This window comes from Lacerta agilis, chromosome 16 (assembly GCF_009819535.1).
Source record: "Lacerta agilis isolate rLacAgi1 chromosome 16, rLacAgi1.pri, whole genome shotgun sequence".
NCBI classification, from domain to species: Eukaryota; Metazoa; Chordata; class Lepidosauria; order Squamata; family Lacertidae; genus Lacerta; species Lacerta agilis.
Window position 1 is genome coordinate 14,870,031 of NC_046327.1, and position 22,800 is coordinate 14,892,830.

Consider the following 22,800-nt stretch of genomic DNA (forward strand, 5'->3'; position numbering starts at 1 on the left):
GGGGCTGGCCCAAGACACTTTGCTGCCTGAGCTGAAAGATAAGATGTAATCTTTACACAAAAGGTGGTGACCAAACCAGTTTATTGAGAACAAATTTTGACATCCAGAGGCAGTTACAAGGATAGTGTCAGGCGTGAGGAATTCTCTCCCTCCCCCGATGGCACCAAGAAGCAGGGAGGAAACAAGAAAGTTTCTACTTATGATTTTATTCAGTCATCATGGTGAAAGACAAAGAAATCCAGTTACTCCTCAACTGTGGCATTGCTCACACTGAGCTTCACCCCCTTCCTTTTAAGCAACAGTTCCTGCCTCCATGGTGTCCACCTGTGGTCAACTGTCTCTGTGCCCTTTGTTCTTGTACCCTTAATGAATGCTGTGTTTTGGGAGGGGGGACAGTTTTGTTGTCCAGTGATGTGTCAGCTAGCTGCTCTGTCTCCCCTCCTCCTCTTAACACATCATAACTCTGCTATTCACCTATCTCTGAGCTGTTACCTTCCTCAATGCCCTGCTGTAATTTGAGACTGCCTTCCTTTTCTCTGGAAGCTACAGAAGGGTGGGTGGGGGGCGACCTCCACCATTCCTCATCCTCTTCAGTCCAGTCCCTGACAGATGGATTTCTGGGCGGGGGGTGGTTTTCTCATGCCTAAACTCTAACACACATTAAGTATGAGGAAAGCCCATCCAAAAAACTATCCTTGAAATGGCTTCTGGGTCTGTGTAGTGGAAACTCGCGGAAGATCTTTGTAATCACGAGGAGTCAGGTTACATGTCCTATTCCCTTTTCCTCCTCTAATTAGCAAAGTAAGGTTGCTTGTGAGGAGGATGCAATTAGTCGAGAACACCTTCAGCTGCCAATGACCTTGGCCAAGCCACACTCAGGTGCCTGATTCCCTGACCATTCGGGAATGGTGCCTGATGGCCAGGTGAAAACAATCAAACTTAAGTCAGCTATATAAGCAAGGGAATGGAGGGGACAGATTGGGGGGGGCTTCGCCACAGACTAGGTCTTGGGTGCTGTGGGGTTTCTGGTGTGAGGGATCTCTCCCGCTGCTCTCTTGAAGCCCCGGGCGGCAGAAGAGGAGGAGATTTGTGTTTGGGCGTTGGTCAGGTACGCTACGTTTGTCTGATTGTATCTAGAAAATTAAAGCATACTTTTTTGTGTTCTTCTTCCATCTGTGTGTTTTATTGGATCCAGATTCAAAAAAAGGAGAACCCTGCCCCTTGGCAGAACATTTGGCGCTGTGAGCAGGATCTGGAGACAATGCCCTGGTGGAAGAAGAAAAGCCCTAGGCAGGAGGATGGCCAGAGCCACATCCCTGGTTGGCCCAGCACTAGTGCTTGGGCACCAGTGGCTCAAATTTTGAACCAGTTGACCCCACCAGTGTCATGGGATGCTGAGATGGCTGGGTTTGGAGGTGCTACCCCTATGGCTGTGTCTAAGTGTTTGCAGCTAATGGGGATGGAGAAAGGTGCGGGGCAGAAGACAGTGGGGGGGCTTGGATGGGTCCTACTCACTGCGCTCCGGAGTGTTTGGGAGCAATTAGAAGCCTCTCAGAGGAAGGTACAGCAGCAATTAGAGGACATCGCTGCTTTAAAGGACCAGCAGGCAATTCTTAAGGAGGTGCTAGAAAGCGCTCGGGGGAGGGAAGAACTGGCTAAGGAGCGGGCTGCCACTATGGCTATTCGCTTCGCTAAAATGAAACACCCAAAGCGGGTAAGAAAGAAGCGTATCCCTAACCCTCGGAAGGTTAGAGCCCTCATTGCTTCCCGGGAATGGGACCCCAAGACATGGAGTGGGGACATTTGGGATTCTAGTGATGAGGAGTCAGAATGGACAGAGGGAGAAGATGAGGGGAATGAAGAGGAATGGGTTGCTGAGGCACGTCCTCTAGTGACCAACAAGAGTAAGGGGCCGCCAGGTAACCCACAAGCGGCCCAGGCCACCCGGATAGTACGGGATTACACTCAGCAGGAGTTGGCGGAAATGGCGAAGACAAACAGGCAAAAACCCGGGGAGGGGTTGAGCCAATGGCTGGTTAGGTTGTGGGACCAGGGAACTACCAGTCTTTACTTGACGGGGGAGGAGTTGGTAAAATTGGGAACCCTATCTCGTGATACATTGGTTAATCAGTTTTTGCGCATGCCTAATTTGGGTGCAACAGGTTCCCTATTTCAGTGGTGTGTAGAGGCTGTATACGCCAGATACCCCGCCCCAATGGATTGGGAAGAACAGCCAGGCCCCTGGCAAACCATTGAGGAAGCCATAGAACAGCTGCGTGGCATGGCTTTGCAGGCTGGGATCTATCAGCAAGGGTTCCAGGGACCAGAGAGTCAGCGTCTCACTGCCGGCATGAGGGCGCGGCTGTTAAAGGGCGCACCTTCACATATGCGTGGCCCATTGTTAGCGCTGCTGGGCCCCGCCCAAGGGAGACCTGTTGGTGAAGTTGCTCTCTTGATAGGACAATTAGGGGAGGCAGAGAGAGAAAATGTCGCTAAACCCCGCGCCCGAATAGCACAGGAGAAGGGAAAGTCAGGGACTGATAAGAAGTCCTTCACCAGGACAGATAAAACATCCTCCACCCCTAAGGTAACGAGGAAGCAGATGTTTTTGGAATTATTGGAAGCAGGGGTTCGCAAGGAAGATATAGATGGCATTCCCACTGCAGAAATGTACAACTTGTGGAAGCAAAAATGTGCAGGGAAAATTAAAAAGGAGGGGACTGGCCCCCGGGTCAGGGGCACGGTTACGCCGACTGCCCCACCCCCGGAGTCACTGTACCCCTCTTTGTCAGAACATAGGTGGGAAATACCCCAACCTACTGAATACCCTTTTGAAAAGCAGCTTTTAGCATGCTATTGGGCCTTGGTTGAAACTGCTAGGCTAACTGGATCCGACCCTGTTGTATTACGACCAGCCATTCCTATCATGGCTTGGGTGAATGATGATTCTACCAGTCCCAGGGTAGGGAGAGCTCAACAATCTTCCCTTATAAAGTGGAAGTGGTATATTGCAGAAAGAGCTAGACCTGGTTCTCATGGGGTGAGCGCACTGCAGGAGCAAGTGTTGGCTGTGACTCCTACAGGGGAAGAAATCCAAGAAATTCCTAGCTTAGAACTTAAAGATCCCCCAGCACAGGAAGCTCCCCCGTATGAGCAGGTTACTCATGACGAAGTCTGGTTCACCGATGGCTCCGCCCGTTACCAGGGAAATGAGCGAGTCTGGCGTGCCGCCGCTTTAAATCCTCGAAAACAAATTACTCTGACCAGAGGAGGAAAAGGGAAGTCCAGCCAATATGCTGAGTTAATGGCTGTATTAATGGTCATGGAACATGCAATTGAGCAAGGAGGGGATGTTGTATATATCTATACTGATTCTTGGGCTGTGTTTAAAGGGCTGACTGTATGGTTTCCAAAGTGGAAACAGGATGGCTTTTGCATCCACAACCGACCATTGTGGGGGCAGGACCTCTGGATAAAACTGGATCAAATGCTCTCAAAAGTACAAATGCACATTGGACATGTAGATGGACATACAACAGGGACACCTGTTGCCCTGTACAATCAGGCTGCTGATCGGTTAGCAAGAGTACGGACAGCTACTCCAGAAGACGAAGACGAAGAGTTATTGGTATTAGCACGCTGGGCGCATGTCAAGGCAGGGCATCTGGGGGCCAAAGCCACCAAAGAATGGGCCATCAAGAGAGGCATTCCATGTTCAGTGAGTGCCGCTGCCACAGTGGTTGCTAATTGTCAAGTGTGCTCCCAGGTGAGACAGATGCCTCTGTCTAAGACACCCATGGGAAAATTACATCGGGGAAGTGGTCCTGGGCAAATATGGCAGATTGATTATATAGGACCCTTACCCAAATGTGGACGTTGGCAGTATGCATTAACCATGGTAGACACCTTTTCAGGGTATCTTTTGACTTACCCCTGCGCACGAGCGAACCAGCAGAACACCATAAAGGGGTTGGAGATGTTAATACGGAGGTATGGAGCGCCCCTTCAGGTACAGAGTGACAATGGGAGTCATTTTGCAGGGGGAGAGGTAAAAGATTGGGCAAATGAATGGAATATCCAGTGGATATATCATATTCCTCACCACCCACAGGCTTCTGGGTTGGTAGAACGGCTAAATGGGTTACTAAAGCAAAAGCTTAAACAGTTGACCCCCACCCATACCCTGAAGGGGTGGGGTAAAGTTCTAGATCAGGCGGAATTTGAACTAAATAGCCGTCCAATATGCGCTGGCCAAACACCATTGCAACGAATGATAAGTTTGCCAGCGCCAGCACCAGTGGAGTACCTAAAGGTTTGGAAACTCCAACCTTATGGCCAGCCACCCCTCCGAGCGACGCCCGATAGTGCTGGGGCTGACCTCATAACCCCTAAGGATGTGGTGGTACCAGCCGGAGGGCAGGTACTAGTACCCTTGGGGATTGGGGTCACCGTTCCCCATGGAACCTATGGGCGCATCGCACCTCAATCCAGCCTAGCCTTAAAAGGCTTGCAGGTTTTAGGAGGGGTGGTGGACGCCGACTACCAAGGAGAAGTAAAGGTGCTCCTCCATAATGTCAGCACTCAAGATGCATCTCTGCTAACAGGACAACGAATAGCGCAACTCATTTGCGAGCGTATCAGTGTACCCGATATTCAGGAAGCACCAGGTCCACCTCCATCTACTGTCAGGAGGAGAGGAGAGTTTGGATCTACAGATACCACTCTCACCTCTGGACAGAAGGTATGGGTGGTATACCCCGATCAGCCAAACAGACCTGGAGAGATTGTTAGTAAGGGACCTGGGGCCACCTACTGGGTGCTTTTGGCAAATGCTACTGCACCCATATGTTTAGATGCAGCCAAGCTGAAGCGGCGAGAATAATGACTCTCCTATTTCTTTGTAATACGCCATAATAATTTTCTTATTATATGCTTCTAGGACACCATGAATTGGTGGTGGTGGGTAATAGTCTGCCTCTGTGCGCACATCTATGATCAATCGAATCCTCCTGAGTTGAACACGACTACGCTGCTGCTGTGTGAACAACCAGCTCTGTCTCAAAGGCGATGGCTCCCCGGCATCCATGGCAGATGTATGAATGTGACTGGACAGGGGACATGGATGATGTCTGGCAAACGACTGTACTTCTCCATCCCATGGACGTATGATAATTTTACGCTGTCATGGTCCATCACATGGAATGTCACTTTCCAATATTTTAATGGCCAACGATGGATAACGCAGGGGAGTTGGCAGGATATCACTAGGTGGAAAGATTCCAGAGAGGGCAGATTGAGGGGGGATCATATAGATAGTCATGAGTATAGTTTTTTCTTTGTAAATTTGATTAAAGGAATGATGTTAAAAATTAAACATGAGGGAGCAGAGTTAGTGCGAGTGATGCGAGATGTTGGGGATCTCACTGTGCATCATTGGTGGGACATATTCTCCGGATGGAGTTCCACCATGACCAATATTTTGAACCTGGCCTTGCATCCGGTTATCATTGTTTTGGTGATTATATGTATTTCCATGATCTTCACTTGTTTTTTGTTTGTTAAAATTAAGCAGCTGTATGCAAAGGTGCAACCTATGTGGGCTATACTCAATCAAATGACACCGAGGATGAAAAGGAAATAGGATATGTTAAGGGGTGGAGTGTAGTGGAAACTCGCGGAAGATCTTTGTAATCACGAGGAGTCAGGTTACATGTCCTATTCCCTTTTCCTCCTCTAATTAGCAAAGTAAGGTTGCTTGTGAGGAGGATGCAATTAGTCGAGAACACCTTCAGCTGCCAATGACCTTGGCCAAGCCACACTCAGGTGCCTGATTCCCTGACCATTCGGGAATGGTGCCTGATGGCCAGGTGAAAACAATCAAACTTAAGTCAGCTATATAAGCAAGGGAATGGAGGGGACAGATTGGGGGGGCTTCGCCACAGACTAGGTCTTGGGTGCTGTGGGGTTTCTGGTGTGAGGGATCTCTCCCGCTGCTCTCTTGAAGCCCCGGGCGGCAGAAGAGGAGGAGATTTGTGTTTGGGCGTTGGTCAGGTACGCTACGTTTGTCTGATTGTATCTAGAAAATTAAAGCATACTTTTTTGTGTTCTTCTTCTATCTGTGTGTTTTATTGGATCCAGATTCAAAAAAAGGAGAACCCTGCCCCTTGGCAGAACAGTCTGTTCTCTAAAACTCCTGAGTTGCGCATAAAAAAAGTGGACTAAAATTGGTCTAGACTCTGGTGAACCGGAGCACATAAAATGCAGACCATATTCCCTAACGTTACTGAAGCCTGACTGGTTTTAACAAGAAGTTGAGGATTTGGTGACACCAGTCTCACGGTCTACAATACTCTTACCGCAGAGATTTGGCAGGCATCCTTGCTTCTGTCTTAACGCTGACAGGACTAGGCAGCTGTTTAAACTTTCTTTATTAGCCTGTTATTTTCATGGTTATTTTTATAGCATTTTTAGGGTGTTATATTGTATAGAGATAGATAGCTACAGATAGTTGTATGTCATCTAATTATTATTTTTTATAAGAGTTCAGGTACGTGCAGTGAAATTTTTAGTTAGGGCCAGAGGTGCCAGCTTGTGAGGGCAATAGGAGTGGGTGGGCAATGTTGAGTGTGCAATGTCCCATCATGTGCGTGAGTGTGGCGTGTGTGAACATCACACCTTCCTCCTTTAGCCAGGCAGAGGCTTCCTGCGCTTTGGGCAGGAGGCATCAGGCCTCTGACAGGATGCTGAGGTCCACCTCCAAGTGTCTTCTGGCGGTTCCCTCAATGTGAGAAGTGAAGTTACAGGGAACCAGGCAGAGGGCCTTCTCGGCAGTGGCGCCCTCCCATGTTGAATGCCCTCCCAGCAGATGTCAAGGAAATAAAGAACTACAGAACTTTTAGAAGGCATCTGAAGGCAGCCCTGTACCTGGAAGTTTTTTTATGTTTGATTTTTTTATGTTTTTATGTTTTGCTGAAAGCTGCCCAGAGTGGCTGGGGAATAAATATTATTATTATTATTATTATTATTATTATTATTATTATTATTATTATTATTATTATTATGCTGGAGCCCATTGTCTTTGTCCATGGAGTTTTCCTGGCAGGGATACTGGAGTGGCTTGCCAGTTCCTTCTCCAGGTGGATCACGTTTGGTCCAAACTCTCCACTATGACCTGTCCATCTTGACCTGTCCATAGCTTCCCTGAGTAATTCAAGCCCCTTCGCCATGACAAGAAATCAGCCCTGAGTGCTCACTAGAAGGACAGATCCTGAAGTTGAGGCTCCAGTACTTTGGCCACCTCATGAGAAGAGAAGACTCTCTAGAAAAGACCCTGATGTTGGGAAAGATGGAGGGCACAAGGAGAAGGGGACGACAGAGGATGAGATGGTTGGATAGTGTTCTCGAAGCTACTAACATGAGTTTGGCCAAACTGCGGGAGGCAGTGAAGGATAGGCGTGCCTGGCGTGCTCTGGTCCATGGGGTCACGAAGAGTCGGACACGACTGAACGACTGAACAACAACAACAACATGCTGGAGCCCTGCTGCCTCCTTCCCCTTTAGGAAGGTAGTGGGAGGACACTTGGACCCTTTAGGGGACTAATCTAGTCTCCCTAGTCGACTGACTGCAAGCCTGTTGTAGCAGCAGCAGCAAGACGTGTACACGTTAATTCAGAGAAGTTGAGTTTATTAAAAGAAAACAACCACGCTCCCTGCTCTCAGAACCTCTGACTACTCGCTTGATGACTCATCTGAGAGTACAGCGTGGTTCCTCCTGCCTTTAACACCATGTGAGAACACCACCCTCTGACGTCGCTTAATTGACGTTAACTTCCCCTTCTCTTGTAACCCACCCCTCCGATGCTCCAGCAGGAGGGGTATGAGACTCCGAAGAGCTATATTCTGATACGTCCTGGGACTCTCTGAGCTGAGCACTCTGTTCTACCTCCTCCTCTGCAGCTCTCTTATCAGTCCTCCCTTCCTGGTCTGGGCTGTCGGCCAGGTCAAACAGCTGTGGGAGCTCACTAGTTTGCTCTGGCCTGACACCTGTGTATGAGCTGGTGGTATATATATATATATATATTATATAAATAACATGCAAAAGCAGTTGATGGTTACTTCAATGCTTGCAGTAGAGGAACATTCTCCTCCATACCACAAGACAGCAGCTAGCTCGGGTGTGTGGGTGTGGATGTGCAGGGCAAGCCATATGGCACCACAGCTCTGTCCTCCAATGTCTCAGCTGCCTGTCTAATAGTAGGGCTGGCTCTGTTTGGCAACTGGTTGGCTTCAAGGCTGATATGACCTGCAGCCTGTGATGGCTTCTCATGTTTTCTACCAATGGCTTATGCCAGTGAATATCTGGTTGATGGATCTTTGCTATGGGCATCCATCATCATACCCTACTATAAATGGTTGGATGGGAAAAAACCAAAGTTGGATTTTGCTTCCACGCCTCAGAGCTTCAGTGGAGAAAGGAAAACAATTCAATTTCCCTACCCTCAAGCCTTCACGGCACAACAAGCCTGGGTCCCTAGTCACAAAAAAAATGAATAATTAAATGGCTCACTCACACAGAGACAAAGAAGGGTAATATTTTAGGTGGTGTGACAAGAAAGGTGTGTGGAGGTGATATTTAAAAATATGCCTATTGGGCACAAATACTGCTTGTGTTTTTTTCATTCAGGAGGATAAACAGGGATTTGAACAAAACTGGCATGTGTTTGCTTGTTTGCATTGCAAAAATATATAAATACATAAACCGAGTTTCATAATATAGAATTATTCAGTTTTAACATCACATAAGAAAACTTCCAACACCATCACATAATAACATCACCTGTGTTGATGTCAGCCATGTGTTTTAGCAAATTGGGTTATGTCTGCTCCTCATAAAAGCAATTAACACCCCGTCCCCCATTATGAGTCAGTTTCAGTCAATTTCATCATCTCTGCCCCATTCCAAAACTCAGAGGGCAATCCTATGCATGTCCATCTAGAATTAAAATTTATTTCATTCAATAAGTCTTACTCGGAGGTAAGTGAGTATAAGACTACAACAGGTGTGTGAGATCATTGGCCTTTCAGGTGTTGCTGAACCACAACTGGTGGACTATTGCCCCCCCCCCCATCATTCAGCCCGGACACTGAGATCCAGCCCCGAGGGCCTTCTGGCTGTTTCCTCATTGCGAGAACCTCTGTAGTTGCTCCCACCCTGTGGAATACCCTCCTATAAGACGTCAAAGAAATCAACAACTAATTAACTTTTAGAAGACATCTGAAGGGAAGATTTCAATATTTGATGTATCACTGTGGTTTTAAAATTCGTTGGAAGCCATCCAGAGTGGCTGGGGAACCCCAGTCAGATGGGTGGCATATATATATATATATTTATATAATTAAATATAATTATTTTGGCTGAGGCTGTTTGGGCTTGTTGAGGTTGTTGGGGCCTGCTGGTGATGCCAGTCTGATGCTGCTGATGGTGAACTTGCATAGCCTAGGCTCTCTGCTACCCTGCCCTGCCCTGACAGTGGCAGTGCTGCTGACATCAGGAGGGTCTCTCCCTAGACCACTCTACCACACCAACTCCTCCTAATGTTGGGTGCAAATGACTGCCTTGGCATAGGCAGGAAGTTAATGTAGGCTGGCTTCTTCTCAGACAGATCTCAATAATCCCCTCTGCTTTTCGATCTGCCAGGGATTTCAAACATGGGAATATCCTCAACTTCCTGGCAGATTGAAATCCACGAGCAACGGAAGCAAGTTGCAAAAGCCAAGAATAGTTATTTCCAGAAAGTTGAGGAAAGGGTTGGGGGACAAATTTTCTCGGCTCGGTATTTTAATGAGAACCTACCTAACACACCCTCCCTGAAATGATGTATGAACTGAAATGCAGCTATTGCTCAAAAGCCATACCTCTCTGAATTTTGCAAACCAGAACACACATACAAAGATTTATAGATTAAGGGAAAGTGTCATAACAATGCATATATTTGTGAAAATCACAGACACAAATGCATTTTATTGCAGAAATATGAATACACAGGAACACTGCACACACAAAACATGTATATTAGGAGAATTGCACACTAAAATTCTAAAAAAGTTTTAGAATATATATATATATATATATATATATATATATATATATATGGAAAACAGAAAACTTAGAGAAACCCAAAGTGGTAGATATGACTATCCCTAGCTGAGAATGTAGCCCACTGCTTTAAGTTTTGGAGGAAGCGCTGAGTATCATATACTATACAAAGGAAGTATTTCTCACTATTGTTAATTATCTTCAGAATGGTGTTTTTCCTTTCCTTATTCATTGCATCCCAAAACTCTTGGGTTATACTCTGCAGTGCAGTTGTGCATTGCGCTGTTATATTGAGTCACTAACATTATGTTACATTATGATTTTGCAGCATACGGGGAAAAGAGAAGAGGTTTATTCATAGATTCCATTCGGTGGAGCATTTCCTTGTTCCTGTTTATTACTGGCAAAGTGGTGCTGGGTTAGCTTATGTGGTAATGAAATCAAGCAACTTCCCAGCAACTTGAGATGTGATCTGAAGGGAAAGAGAAATAAAAAATACCAGCCGCCAGGAAAACCAGTTATGCTATGAGCAAGGGTACGAGGGTAACTAACCCATTAACCAGAGGCCTTGGAAAAGGTGAGAAAGTGGTGATGGAGAGTAGGATGGTCCTGACCTAACAACCAGAGGCCTTGGAAAAAGTGAGAAAGTGATGCAACCTCAAGTTATGGACGTGATACTAGGGAGGGGGGCCTTACTGACAGGGGTTGATGATTCTCACGTGAGAAGCCAGATCAATAAATAACCATGTATAAAATACACTTCCGTGTTGAAGAGAAATACACACAAAATGGCTTTCTCTCAATATACCAGACCCTCCAAGTGCCCCCATTCTCCTGGGAAAGACCTGGATTTACAGCAGCCGTCCTGGTTTCTGTTTTGATCCCGGAATGTCCCGCTTTTCCTTAGTATGTCCCAATTTTCATTGGAGAAACGCTGGAGAGCATGGAGTTATGCGACCCCAAAGCCAAGGAGATAACTAACTATACAACCTTTAGACGACAACTGGAGGCAGCCCTGTATAGGGAAGCTTTTAAAATGTTTAATGTTTTACTATGTTCCTATGTGTATTGGAAGCCCACCTAGAGTGGCTGGGGCAAACCAGTCAGATGAGTGTGGCATTATTATTATTATTATTATTATTATTATTATTATTATTAAATAGGACACCCCTATTTTCACTGGAGAAATGTTGGAGGGTATGATATACCGGTACATCAGGGGTGGCCAACTCCCAAGAGACTGCAATCTACTCACTGAGTTAAAAACTGGCAGTGATCTACCCCCTTTTCTGGGAACAAAATAGAAAATACTTTCCAGTAGCATCTTAGAGACCAACTAAGTTTGTTCTTGGTATGAGCTTTCGTGTGCATGCACACTTCTTCAGATACACTGAGACAGGGCTGTTTCAGTGTATCATGTCGACTATGGCAGACCAACACACTACCCACCTGTAACTGGAACTATGGAAGGCACCCCTTTTCTGGGGTTCAGGTCTTATTAATAGGATAATGTACTAATAATTTTTCATGGGGTAATTCAGTTAATGCACTATATACATAATAGTATATAGATCATCACCTGTAAAAATACTAAAGCAAAGTTGAGCGGCGGGGTGTAAAGGCAAAAAAGCCGCTCTTTGAGCGGCATGATATGGAGGCAAAAAAGCCGCTCTTTGAGCGGCATGATATGGAGGCAAAAAAGCCGCTCTTTGAGCGGCATGATATGGAGGCAAAAAAGCCGCTCTTTGAGCGGCATGATATGGAGGCAAAAAAGCCGCTCTTTGAGCGGCATGATATGGAGGCAAAAAAGCCGCTCTTTGAGCGGCGGGTTCAAAAGATAGTTTAGAAAAAATACTAGTTTTGGGGGCTAGTGATGGGGGATTAGAGCCTTCTCTTTTGATGGCATATGTGTTGGTGTTGTCCTAGGGGAGTGAGTCCCATTTTTGGTTTACAAGACCAGTGCTTTGTAGGTTTAAGCTACTAGGGCAGGTTATCATTTGAGAAGCTTATTTTCTAGTAGGGCTAGGGCGGGCATAAAGAGGAGAAAAATTATAAAATAAAGGGTGGAGGCGAGTTGGCCAATAATAATGAATGGATGCTCTACTGGTTGGCCTCCAATTCATGTTAAAATAATAATATCTGAGATAAGTAATCAGAATAGTATTTGAGATAGTGGGCGGTATGTTAAGGTGCGTTGTTTTGATAAATGAAGCATTGGGGAAGTAACTAGGATTAGGATTGAAAATAAGAGGGCTAAAACACCACCTAGTTTGTTTGGAATTGAGCGGAGGATTGCGTAGGCAAAAAGGAAGTATCACTCTGGTTTAATGTGTAGGGGTGTTACTAGGGGGTTTGCGGGTGAGAAATTTTCTGGATCGCCTAAAAGATTCGGTAAGAACAGGGCTAAAGATAGGAGGCATATTAATATAAGTAGGGCACCGAAAAGATCTTTATATGAGTAGTAGGGGTGGAATGGGATTTTATCTGTGTTGGAGTTGAGGCCCGTAGGATTATTTGATCCTGTTTCATGAAGGAAGAGGAGATGGACTATGGAAGTGCCTATAATAATAAAGGGTAATAAAAAGTGGATGGTGAAAAAGCGAGTGAGGGTTGCGTTGTCAATTGCAAACCCTCCTCAAATTCATTCAACAAGAGTTGGGCCTACGTAAGGTATTGCGGAGAGAAGGTTAGTAATAACGGTAGCTCCTCAGAAGGATATTTGTCCTCATGGTAATACATAGCCTATGAAAGCTGTGGCTATCACTATTAGAAGGAGAAGGATTCCAATGTTTCAGGTTTCAGTATAGATGTAGGAGCCATAGTATAACCCACGTCCAATGTGGAGGTAAATGCAGATAAAGAATATGGATGCGCCGTTAGCGTGTAGATTACGAATTAATCATCCATGTTGTACATCTCGGTGAATATGGGCTACAGATGAAAATGCAGAGGAGATATCTGCAGTATAATGTATGGCTAAGAAGAGGCCTGTAATGGTTTGAATAATGAGGCATAGGCCTAGTAGTGATCCAAAGTTTCATCAAGCAGAGATGTTAGATGGAGTTGGGAGGTCAATGAAGGAGGCATTGATGATTTTAAAGATGGGGTGTTGTTTTCGTAAATTAAGCGTCATTGGTTAATTTTAGTAGTTGAATACAACGGCGGTTTTTCAAGTCGCAGGTTTTGGTGTAAGGCCAGATTAAAATGGTGATATACCTCATTGAGTACTATGGAAGGCACCCCTTTTCTGGGGTTCAGGTCAAAGTTGTTGAGCTTTTTTTTAGGAAGGAAGGAGGCCCATTTTTGGGGGGTTCGGGTCAAAGTTGTTGAGTTTTTTCAGGGAGGAGGTAAAATGTTGCGCTTTTTTAGGGGGGCCACAGTTGTTCAGCTTCTTTGGGGGGACCCAATGATCTACCAGTGATCTACCGGTAGATTGTGATCTACCTGTTGGACATGCCTGATGTACATCATGCATGGCTTCCTTTTCCTTGTCCCATTGTGTCTTATGGATCACCCTAAACCAAGGGGAGGGGGGCATTTCTAACCTGAGGGCTGCATTCCTTTCTGAGCAACTTTCTGAGGGTTGTGTGGCCTCAGGTGGGCAAGGCCAAAGACAAAAGTGGGTGGAGCAACAGGTGACAATTTTACCTTTGTATGGTATGCTGGTTTCTACACATTCTCACACACTGCTCTTTATCCAAACAAGCAAGAGGCATTATCACAGTTCAAGGACACATGCCAGTCAGACGAAAACATTTGAATGTGAAGCAGAAGAGCCAGCGAGGGGGTGTGGCCTATGGAGAGGGGCGTGGCCTGGAGATAGTATCTAGGGCCAGGTGGAGAGACCTGGAATAATAATAATAATAATAATAATAATAATAATAATAATAATAATAATAATAAATTTCTACCCCGCCCATCTGGCTGGGTTTCCCCAGCCACTATAGGTGGCTTCCAACAAAAGATTAAAAACACATTAAAACATCAGTAATTAAAAACTTCCCTAAACAGGGCTGCCTTCAGATGTCTTCTAAACATCAGATAGTTGTTTATTTCTTTGACATCTGATGGGAGGGCGTTCCACAGGGCGCGTGCCATTACGAGAAGGCCCTCTGCCTGGTTCCCTGTAACTTCTCTTCTCGCAGTGAGGGAACCGCCAGAAAGCCCTCGGTGCTGGACCTCAGTGTCTGGGTTGAACAATTGGGGTGGAGACGCTCCTCCAGGTATACTGGGCTGAGGGCTACATTTGGCCTTCAGTCCCGAGGTTCACCACCCCTCTCCTAGGCAGACAGATAAGGAAAGGCTATATTGGTAGTTTCTCTAGAATATAGAACTTTCACTCCACTGGTGGTTCATTTCTTTTGGCCAAATTGCAGCAAAAGGTACATTGGGGGGAAAAATCAAGGGAGAGAGCCATTGGGAGTGAGCAGGGGTGCCAACTTGAATAAAATATTTGGGGGGACCCAGGTAAGCCCTGCCACACAAAATCGGTCACACGATGTGGTGCACACACACCATTTGAATGGCAATGCCCATTAACTTTGGGAGGGCCCGGCCCCCTCAAATATTTTATTAGGGGGGCCAAAGACCATTGGCCCCTAGAAGTTGGTTCCTATGGTAGTGAGGCTGCATTTGCGATCTGGGATTCTGTTGCCAGATCCACATAGGAGAACAAGGGGACAGACCTGGATGCAGCTTGTAGCTTTGAGTCTGCCTTGGAATCATTGGTGAATATGAGAAATGGATGCTGGAAGAAAGCCCAGGCAGGGCCGTCTTTACCCGGGGTGCAAGGGGTGCGGGGCACCTGGGCGCCGAATTCGGGGTGTGTGTGCCAGGCACCCGCTGCTGAAGCCGCCTAAGCTCTTAACTATCTACCTGTTATGAAAGAATAAATAATTTTGATCAAGCTAGAAAAAAACAAAATACATATATACCTAGGTATTACCAAAATGTATACCTACAGTTTCACTAAAGGATTTTCGATTTTTTTGTGCTCATTTACTAAAGATGCGCTGCGCCAGTGGTGGCGCTTGTCATTCATAATGGCGATGGTTGTCTGTGATAAGGCGTAAGCGTGGTGTCTCACATAAGCATAATAAAAGTTGATTTGGAGGCTAAACTAAATTTTGGGGCGCTGGGCGGATCTTTACACCCTGGCGGCACATATTCTAAAGACGGCTCTGAGCTCAGGACAGGTGGTTCAAAGAACAGGGATCCTGAAGGAAACAAGGTTCATAGAATTATAGAGTTGGAAGAGACCACAAGGGCCATCCAGTCCAACCCCCTGCCAAGCAGGAAACACCATCAAAGCATTCCTGACAGATGGCTGTCAAGCCTCCGCTTAAAGACCTCCAAAGAAGGAGACTCCACCACACTCCTTGGCAACAAATTCCATTCTACTAGGTTGTGCTAGTAGAATGCTTATTTCCTCCGAACAATATTGAAAATGGCAATAAAGCTTGTGGTCGGGTTGGGGTTGGGGAAAAGAGCTTAGGGACTAATAAGATCTGCAAAAAGGCATCTCCAAAATTGACAGATGGCCTTGAGTTGGCTGGTAAGAGAAGCACCTTCTCGTTTTCTTTTGCATAGTTAAACAGCACATAGTTAAACTATGAAATTTACTCCCAGAAGATGTAGCGATAGCAATCAACTTGGCCTCCAATGTGGATGGTTTAGAAGTAAATTTAAGATCGGGGAACAAATGAATTAAAGATTGGACTGGGTTTAAGATCTGAAAAATGAGAAACCAAAAATTGGCAAATTTACCCATATGTAGCTACCAACAGTCCTGCATGTACCATCTGGGTTATAATGATCTGATTTTCATGTTTCAGCTTCCCAGCTGCATCTTGTTCTCCCGACGCCATTTGTCCTTCTCTGCCCATCCCAGCTCTTCAAATAACTGAACTTTGACCTGCCTGCATGTCTGTCAGTCTGGTTCCGAACATTGCTGTGAACGCCAGGCCCCAGGAAATATTGCGCTTTTTATTCAAAGGTGTCAAAACATGACCACAAGAATGTGACAAAATTACCCCCCCCCCCCCGATTTCCAAAGGCTATTAAACATGCCTTGTCCCAAAGTGATAAAGAGAAGCTGTGCTCGACCTTGGTCAAAAGCAGAGCGATTCCAGGGAACGCATCATCAGACCTGCTGGGGATGAACGAGGATGGCAAATGGATCCATAGCACTACAGCCACAAGCAGAGTGTCTGAACTTATCCCAGGTGTGATGTGATTTCCCACTCCGACATCTGTCTTCCTTCACACTTATAATTTGTTTGCACCAGTATGTTTTATCACACCATTAAAGAACCACTGAATCTCAGAGCAAGGCTGCCCTTGTGTTGATTTGTAATAAATATCCAGGCAAATGGCAAGTCACAGTCAAAATGTAGGGTTGTATTTCTTGCAATCTCTGAGGGTGTCACTGTCACACTGCCAGCTTTCTCTGTACCATTACAAGGAAGCCTGTAGCCCTCCCAATTTCCCAGCCTTTAACACAGAAGCACAATATACCAATACATATTCACATCTGTATTTCCTGATAATAGGATTTCACTTTTTTGGGGGGGGGGGAATTCTCTTCCGTAGCTACCTGGAGAAGCCTAGGGCAGAATGTTTCCTGACTCTGAGAGCAATATTTATTGCTCAGTCTTCAAACTCGCAGCTATTAGGAGCCCAGTCTGGACACCTATCAAAATTACTAGACTTGACAGGGCCTTTTCAGAGCTCAATGGGGCACATAAATTCAATTTGGACACTATCTTCTTTCCCCATAAATATTACGGCCTGTTATCCTGCTGTGTCTCAATTATGTCTTCTTCCAGAGCTCATCCTTCCTATCCTTCAGTCAGCAGCACCTCCTCACAAAAGGATAAGGGCAGATCTGTGGCCAATGATGTTCAATTCTAGACACAGAACATTTTTTCTCAATGATTTTGTTTGGGAGGGGATCTGAAAGCTGAGGTGAGAGCTTGGGTCAGACACAGAGCAAGCAGAAAGAATTATACATCAGTGACAGAGACGAATGGGTGAATATATCAGTTTTAGTTTTTCCAAGCTTACCATCAGTTTTCCACATTTCCACACCAGTTACCGATGAAAAAAAGAAGTCCTCATGAATTTCTCCAAATATTTCCATTTCTGTATGCAGTATTGCCTAAATCACACATTTTCCCTAACATAATGCATTTTGTATGTTGCCTTTGCCAGCAAAAGCATTTTTTTCTGTATATTTTGCCTTAGTATATACATATATTTGTAAGCATCACCTGACTGGAGAAACCTTTTGCAAAATTTAGATTTTCAAAGCATGACTGGTTTGTTTTTTTAAATTCATGTATTGTTTGGGAAAGTGCAAATTAAGTACGTTTGCTTTAAATATGAACTGAATTGAATTTCTTCCCCATCTCTAATGGTAAAAAGCATGTCTTGCCCACAAAAAGTCTCCCTGACCTCTCTCCAGTTAAATGATTTGGATAGCAGCTAGCAGGTCCTGGACTTAGGAACACACGCAGTCCAGGGACTTCATTTAAGTTTGGTTCCAGTCACAGGTCTTGAGAGTCTTCATTTAGAATCTATCATATATATATATTTTCTTCCATACGTTCAGGAGGTATATAATAGATTTCCAAAGGAAGAGTGGTTGGAAACTTTAAATCTCTCACATACTTTGTGAGTCATGATTGGTCTGAATAAAGATATTGCTCCAGTTCCAGTTTAGGCAATCAATAAATTCTACCAAAAGCAAATGGACTTAGTGACAACTGATTTTATCTGAATAAGGGCTGCCGTTTGTTATCTAATGAGCCAATTTTTGACCTTGCTCAGATTTATAAAAAACTTTTGTGTAAACAAATCAGGCTTTGTATGTGTCAGGGGGCTGCCCTCGCTTCACGGCAAGGAGTTGCCAGGGCTTTGTCAGTATCGTGAGCCCCCGCCTCAACTGCTGAGTAATTCATCTTCCTCCAGTGAGGAAGGCAGTGATGCCACTAGTGGGGAGGGAGAGATGGGACTGGGAAGTAGGAGTCAGGGCTCTGACAGGGGAAGAGAGGTCACGCACCAAGCAGAGGCTGGAGGGGAGGCACCTCTTCCGTCTCCCCACTTGCGCAGGGGGGAAAGACGTAGGGGGGGAAGGCGGGGGTTCCGCATCCCGCAGCTTTTATGCTGGGCAAAGTACCGGAAGGGGTCATTCCCGGACTCAGCTGAAGGATGAGCTGGACGTCTTTTTGTGGCTGCACTGTATATATTTGCACAATAAAGAAACCTAGTTTTAGAAGCCTCGGAGTCAGCCTGCTTACTCATGAGCAGCCACCGAAAACCCTTACAGTATGGTAACAATTTTGGGTCACAGAGAGTCACTTTCTGTGGGAGGGATTCAATTGTACAGTGGTACCTCAGGTTACATACGCTTCAGGTTACATACTCTGCTAACCCAGAAATAACGCTTCAGGTTAAGAGCTTTGCTTCAGGATAAGAACCGAAATCGTGCTCTGGCGGCACAGCGGCAGCAGGAGGCCCCATTAGCTAAAGTGGTACCTCAGGTTAAGAACAGTTTCAGGTTAAGAATGGACCTCTGGAACGAATTAAGTACGTAACTAGAGGTACCCCTGTACAATGGAAATTTAGCTTGGCACAGTTAAAGAGGAGTAAAGCATTCTGTCTCTCTGGTGCAGCAAATCTGCTTTTTTTTTTTTTAAATGACTTTCTGTGGTTAGGAGAAATGATGGGGAAACACACCCCAAAGTGTGGGATACATGACTGATACATGACTGGGAAGACGTATAACTTCTGCATAAGCAAATCTGGATGAAGACTTGTTGCTGAAAAACTTCTCTGCACACAATTCAGGAGGAATTTTCAGTAAAGGCTGCACATTATCTAACTTCCACTGTAGTGTTGTGCAAGCAGGATGGATACTCAATAAGCAGGTAATCTGCGGGAGCCCTCAGTCAATGCCTAAGTATTGCATCTTAACTCCTCCCCTTAAAAAGCAGGGCTTTTAAAGTGATAGTTTGTCAAGAAACAGCTGTATCTCACATGCTGCTGTGCAAAGCATTCCATGTGAACTGCATTTAAACACCAACACTCATTATAAGAGATGGAAGATAATGTTGTTCAGTCCACATTTTCATAGAATTGTAGAGTTGGGAGGGACCCAGCTCTCTGCAATGCAGGAATATGCAGCTGTTCCATACGGGGATCGAACCTGCAACCTTGGCGTTATCAGTACCATGCTCTAACCAACTGAGCTATCCAGGCTGAACAGACCTAATGTGAGCGTCCTGGATTTAAAAGATTAGAATGCAGCTATCAATAGGATTGTGCACTTCTCTGAATGCTGTTGATGCAGTTTATGATAAGAATGCACCAGAAGTTCCTATTTAACGGGGAAAAGTTATTCAAAAATATGCATCTTAGTGGGAAAGTGTGGGACGCTTGCTGGGACGTTTTACTCTGTGGATAGAATACCAAGTGAGATTCTATAGCTATATTTGAACATGCCTGTGACCTATCTAATGCTCTTTGGTTCCATGTGCACAAGATCTATGCAGTGGTAAAATAATAATAATAATAATAATAATAATAATAATAATAATAATAATTTATTTATACCCCGCCCATCTGGCTGGGTTTCCCCAGCCACTCTGAGCTGCTCCCAACAGAACACCACCACCAACAATAATAAAGAGAGCACATTGCAGTAGTCCAAGCGGGAGATAAACAGAGCATGCACCACTCTGGCAAGACAGTCTGTGGGCAGGTAAGGTCTCAGCCTGCGTACCAGATGGAGCTGGTAGACAATTGCCCTGGACACAGAATTGACCTGTGCCTCTATGGAAAGCTGTGAGTCCAAAATGACTCCCAGGCTGCGCACCTGGTCCTTCAGGGTCACAGTTACCCCATTCAGGACCAGGGAGTCCTCCACCCCCTACCCACCTACTGTCCCCCCCAAAACATTACTTCTGTCTCGTCAGGATTCAAGCTCAAAATATTAGCATCCCACCTCAGAAGCTGTTGCTGAGGATGAATGAAAAAGGAGAAAGATGCTATACGAGTAGTTCAGAATAATTCAAATTAAAATCACACAATGCCCTTCTGTTTTTGTTAAGAGCCACGTCTTTTATACTTAATTTCAGTCCAGCCAAAGGATAATCATGAAGTCATTTGGAAACAGGCTTGGATGAAGCGAGTGACACACTTCCAAATGCAGGGAGGGCAGGAGTGCTGTGATTAATCTGCTGGCACTCAATAGAAAATGAGGGAAAGCTGATGATGGGATGTCAGTTTTAATCAGCTTTGGTCGGGATTAACAAAATGGCATTACCCAGTGGTGAAATCCACCCCTCAGTTATTGAAGATAATTAGGGCATTAGAGAAAATGTCTGAATCAGGGAAAAAATACCATAATAAACTGATGAATCACTCACCAGCCCATTGCTCTGCATTGAGAACTACTCAGGATAACAATTCACGCTGGATCTCTTGTGCTTGGGAGCATCTGCATAACACTGAAGTCTACTCTTGGTATATAGTCAATTAACGAGAGAGAGAAAAGTTCTCCAGATGCATGCTTCTTTTATTAAAAACCTCTTTCCATTTAACTGCTCCAATTTAGCGAGATGTGTAACGACTGTCAGTCAACGGGCAGTTGGGCAGTCACTCATGGCCATCGAGGAGAGAAAGAAAAAGTTCGTACTTGTACATTCAGTCCCCTCATCTATAACTAATTCTCTCAACCGAATCCTTTTCCTTCCATGCATTTGATAGAAAAAGGGACTGATGGTTATCTTGAGCTTTTAAATAGGCCAGTGTCCTTGCATAACATTGTATCAAATTGTATGCATGCAATTCTCTTCTAGGTGAAAGGGCCTCTGGGTAACATGCAAAATCTGTTGCAAACATTTATGGGACACAGTAGAACAGGCATAGGCAAACTTGGCCATCCAGTTGTTTTGGGACTACAACTCCCATCATCCCTGACCACTGGTCTTGTTAGCTAGGGATGATGGGTGTTGTAGTCCCAAAGCAACTGGAGGGCCGAGTTTGCCTATGCCTGCAGTAGAAGCTGTGTATTGCACCTTAGAAAGAAGAAGGAGAGGAGACTATGGGAGGCATGGGATAAGTGATGTTTCACGACACCCCCCGCCCCCAAGCCACCATTTGGTGGCCTCCCTCAGCAGTGGAAGCAACTTTCTGAGAGCAGAGATGTTGGTGCTGGCTGGCCAGAAAGGGGTCAAATGTGCTCCTGCTATCCATTATGTTAGCCTCACCCTAGAGCCTGGCTCTCCAAATTTCTTAGGACTGGGGGCACACTTGAAAATCTACCCATTTCACAAACTGCCAATGCTCAGACTCCACCCCCAAACAATAGGCAAAAGAGGACGTTTTCTTAAAGGACATTCTTCTTAGTGGCACCTCGGTAATTAACAACAACAACAACAACAACATGTTGCCCATCTGACTGGGTTGCCCCAGCCACTCTGGGCAGCTTCCAGCATATATAACATGTTACACATTAAAGAGCTTCCCTATACAGGCTGCCTTCAGACGTCTTCTAAAGCATGGGTAGGCAAACTAAGGCCTGGGGGCCGGATCTGGACCAATCGCCTTCTAAATCCGGCCCACGGATGGTCCGGGAATCAGCGTGTTTTTACATGAGTAGAATGTGTCCTTTTATTTAAAATGCATCTCTGGATTATTTGTGGTGCCTGCCTGGTGTTTTTACATGAGTAGAATGTGTGCTTTTATTTAAAATGCATCTCTGGGTTATTTGTGGGGCATAGGAATTCGTTCATTATTTTTTCCAAAATATAGTCCGGCCCCACAAGGTCTGAGGGACAGTGGATCGGCCCCCTGCTGAAAAAGATTGCTGACTCCTGTTCTAAGAGTTATATAGTTACTCATCTCCTTGACATCTGATGAGAGGACATTCTAAAGAAAGGGCGGACACCACTACCAAGAAGGCCCTTTGCCTGGTTTCCTGTAGCTTCACTTCTCACAGTGAGGGGACCATCAGAAGGCCTCTCAGAGTTGGATGTCACTGTCCGTGCTCAGCGATGGGGGGGGGGGGAGATGCTCCTTCATGGAATGCCCTCCCTAGAAGGTCTGCCTGCTGTCTTCTCTTAGCTCTCACATTATTTCCCCAAGGCTTTTAAATCACACTGTGACTTTTTACCTAGTCCCGATTTTTGTTTGAAACCAAATTCTCTGCATTTTGTTTCAATCTCTTCTGTCACCTGCTTTGTCCACTCTGGCTTTTGCTTTAATGATGGTAGTATTGTACTCCTATGGCATTTAAAAAATCTTGCTCCTAATCTTGTTCAGCCACCCATACAACTTTTTCTTAGAGGACGGCAACATAAATAATGAAGATGAAATAAATAAATGTCTCCATGTCCCGCTGTTGTTCCCGGATCATTTCCTGCAGGCCAGCTGTTCTTCTGCTTTAAACAGCATATCTAAAATCAATGGAATTGCACCTATTTAAAACCACAAAGCATCTGGTCTCTTATCTTTATTACAAGCACCTGCAATTATCCCCAGAGACCAATAGACCTAAAAAGATTAACTGCCTTCCAATTGGTAGTTGTTTTAGATCAATTGTTGCTTCCCCTCCACATGGTGTTTCCCCCTCTGTGATTTAATACACATTTTAAATCTATTTAAAATCTGTGAATTAAATTGCATCTGTGTCATATATA

General features: G+C 45.2%; 1 pseudogene; it reads right to left on the reverse strand.

Annotated features, from left to right (window-relative positions):
• Positions 1-12,083: 12,083 nt before the first annotated feature.
• LOC117061258 lies at positions 12,084-13,313 on the reverse strand (annotated as a pseudogene).
• Positions 13,314-22,800: the final 9,487 nt, after the last annotated feature.